The sequence below is a fragment of the Platichthys flesus genome, chromosome 1 (genome assembly GCF_949316205.1).
Source record: "Platichthys flesus chromosome 1, fPlaFle2.1, whole genome shotgun sequence".
NCBI classification, from domain to species: domain Eukaryota; kingdom Metazoa; phylum Chordata; class Actinopteri; order Pleuronectiformes; family Pleuronectidae; genus Platichthys; species Platichthys flesus.
Window position 1 is genome coordinate 24,322,063 of NC_084945.1, and position 3,882 is coordinate 24,325,944.

The 3,882-nt window shown below is 43.7% G+C and overlaps 1 pseudogene; it reads right to left on the minus strand.

Annotated features, from left to right (window-relative positions):
* Positions 1 to 706: 706 nt before the first annotated feature.
* On the minus strand, positions 707 to 1,112 carry LOC133957783 (uncharacterized; annotated as a pseudogene).
* Positions 1,113 to 3,882: the final 2,770 nt, after the last annotated feature.

A 3,882-nucleotide genomic window follows, 5' to 3' on the forward strand; every position in this document is an offset into this window, starting at 1 on the left:
TAAATCTATGGATCCCTCTATTTCTAAATTATATTTCCAACATATGCCTTCCCTTCTCCTTGGCTCTCTCTTTCTCTTTACTGTCTCTTTCAGTTTCTTGATTGGATCATCACTTATACAGCAAGAAGGAAGACAACGGTGACACTATTGCTTTGTATCAGCGGCGGAGCTAGGATTTTTCAGAATCAGGGGCCATTAAGGAGCCACAGTTTACACAAAGGGGCCAATTACATGTCCAACATGCAAAATTCCTGATTTGATGAACATGCATTTAAGTTATTCCTTATTCACTGAAGTTCCTTAGCTCTGCGCTTCATTGCAAAGAGCCACACATCATTGAATATATTATGTTAATGTTCCTTGTTGAGGCAAATTGTGTACAAAATAATATTTATAAAAAAATATGTATATATATTTGTAATTCTATTTTTAAAGACTGACCAATCCAACAGTTGGAACCAGTGCCCCCTGGCCCCTGCCCCTGGATCCTACCCAGCAAATTATAATCAGTGTTGGGAAAGATACTTTCAAAACTTATTCCGTTACAGAATACAGAATACATGCCCAAAAATGTAATCTGTAACGTATTCCATTACATTAAGTAATCTGAGTAACGTATTCTGAATACTTGGATTACTTCCACATTGAACTGCATTTTATAAATGTAGGAATGCAGAGTTGTTATAGTCAGTGGAGCTGCAGCAGTTTAAGCTCTCTCTCCGCGGATGCGGCGGGCCAGCTGGATGTCCTGTGGCATGATGGTAACCCTCTTGGCGTGGATGGCGCACAGGTTGGAGTCCTCAAACAGGCCAACCAGGTAAGCCTCACTGGCCTCCTGCAGAGCCATGACAACGGAGCTCTGGAACGTGTTGAAAGCCTGAGCGATTTCTCTTACCAGGCGCTGGAAGGGCAGCTTGCGGATCAGCAGCTCCGTAGATTTCTGGTAGTGACGGATCTCTCTGAGAGCCACGGTACCGGGCCTATAACGGTATATAAAGCTTCTTCACACCGCATGTGGCCGGTGCGCTCTTACAAGCAGCCTTGGTGGCTAGCTGCTTCCTGGAGGCTTTGCCTGCGGTGGATTTACGAGCGGCATTTGCGGCATTTCCATTGATTTATTTAGAGAGTGAATAAACTCGTGAAACAGAGAAGTATCATCATGTAATCCATTGATTTCAACAAACTAACTGTATTCTGAATACCATCTATTTAAATTGTAACTGTTTAACGGAATACAGTTACTCATAATTTGTATTCTAAATACATAACGCCGGTACATGTATTCCGTTACTCCCCAACACTGATCATAATAAAGAGACAACATGGCCGAACTCCCTGCTGCAGCAAATATCTGCTTTGCGTTGTGCTCCTCCAACAGCTACAAGTCATTTCCCCAAACAGCTGAGATGAAGAAACAAGATGACACACTCACAGCGGGTGACAGACAGTCACAGAATTGTTGCAGCATGGCACATTATTTATTTTTCGTTACTTTACTGTGAGAACTTTGTTAGTTTGTGGATCTCTTAATCAGTGTCCCTGCTGAAATCACCATTGTAATGATTTCAGTCCCTTAACGATCTTTAAGCTTTTAACCCATTCTGAATATGAAGCCATTCTCCTGCTGCTTATAAATTATTCAGGATGTTTAAAGCAGATACATTAAGTGGAGCTGTATTTTTCAGACACTCTGTTTAATGAATAAGCATCGCTAAGAGCCATCACTTGAGAGCAAAGCCTTCCCTGATGCTTCCTGTCCCCTGAGCATTAGTTGACCAGAGATGTTGTGTTTAGAAGGAAGGGGCTCTGGCCTGGTTCTGACAGACTAATGTTCATGCTCAGTAAATTGAGTTGGAATCGCTCCCCTGGGAAACATGAATGAGACAATGTTCTGTGGGTTTTAAGCACTCGTTCATGGACAATATTGTGAGTATGCTTGCCCTTTTCCTTTGAATAAGGAATTAATTATTCATCACCCATTGTGAGATAAAGAGTGTGAGGGAGAGAAGAGGGGGTGAGCGTGTTGTACACAATAGATTGTGAAATCTTTTTAGGTGTCACTGAAGCTGAAATGAAGGCATCAGAATAAATAGAAACGTGACTAGAGACAGAGGAACATATTTATTGTGTGTAAAATAGGTCCTTGTATGGCTCCAGAAACCACACAGCAGAAATGAAAAATTCCCATTCCATTCATGCCATCATTTCCCCAGTGTCCCCTCTGTTACAATAATCAATAGCAGATCAGCCCCCTGTCACCTTTAGGCGGTTTACAGCATGACTTATTTCAGCGGAAGCCCAAGAAGTCACCTACAGTCCTTGAATTTTTTAATTTTATGCCTTGGCACCAGACGAGTCCATGTGTGAAGCTGTGCTCAAGGAACATTAAAATCTTAAAACATGTATTCACTCCTCTTTTAGCTCCGCTTTTGGTCTCCACCCACTCCTGGAGTGGAAAATCCTTCTCACTTTGCTCTCAGCTATTTGCTCCATTAGTACAGTTCTGTCCAGTGGGCTGTTACAGCCTCCTCACTGTTTTCACCGGCAGCTGACAGAGTGAAAACTGTGAGAATGAATAAAACATCATCATTTTGTGCTGGACAGCTGAACAATGCGCTAAAACTCGCTATAAAGCTTAGTAAAGCCGAGGGGAGCTGCAGATTCAGCTGATAATTCACTGTGGGTTGATCACTACAACTGACTGCTTTTGAAACATTGATTTCACATTGTCATTTTTGTTACTGTTATTATAAAGACAGTCAACACAGCTGCTTTAAGAGCAGATTACTGTTCAACAAATCAGTGCCGACATCACCATCCGATGAAAGGATCATTAAATAATAAACTGATAGTAAAGACACCTACTGTGCATATTTGCCACGGCGTCATACACAATCTCAACGTATTTGATCTTTGCCCTCCATGACTGCTACTCCCCTCTGTGGCTCCCTGCGCAACACTTAGAGCAGCAGCAGGTCAGTTCTTGAGCAAACAGGAAGTGGTGAGTCTCCAGCAGCGCTACCCTAGAATACCATGGCGGCCAGGAACCGGAGGCAGGACAGGAGGTGATGTGGATACGTGGGTGGCAACATATCAAATGTAAAATCACAGAGACCAATGGAGGAGAAGAAGGATTCAAAAGACAAATCTGAAGAGCAGGAGGAGGAGGAGATGAAAGAAAAGGGAGTGGTGTTTGGTGTTTGGTGTGTGTGGGTTTGGGTGTGTGTGTGTGTCGGTGTGTGTCGGTGTGTATTTGTGTGTGTGTGTTATGGCAGAGAAATTGCACATTGAGGTTCAGGAGAGGACTATAAATACAAACCTGCTGCCAGCAAGGTAGGCAACCTCCAGCCAGGTTGGAGTCGTTTCCATAGCAGTAAATGTCATTTATCTCATGTATTGGCCCATTACGACCTCTCCTTTATGTGTTCCTGCTGAGGGATCCCCTGCAGTCTCACAGCAGGGCCACAGACGCACAATTGATTGGGGAGTCGTTCTATTTCTGCAAGCAGACCCTCACTCATGCTTCCTCCTTTTGCTCTTCCTTTACTCCAACCCTCCCTCTATCCAGCCATTCTTCTCCCTCCCTCCCTCTGTCTATCCGTCTTCCTCCGCCTGTTCCTCTTTATCTCCCTCCATGCCTCCCTCTGTCCTGTCGTCTTTTCGTGCCTCTGTCTCCTTACTCTCTAAGGACTGGCTGCAGGCGCGTTTTTAAGGCCGTGCTGGCAAAAATCAATAATATCATTCTAATTCAAACTGATATCAAAAGGCACAGGGCCAACAAACCATTTCCCTGTAGACTTATCATAAGCCCATGTTTTTCCATGCCATTTATTTCCTGTCGTTCGCTCCCCTCAGTCTCCTCTTTAGAGGGCTCCTCTGGGT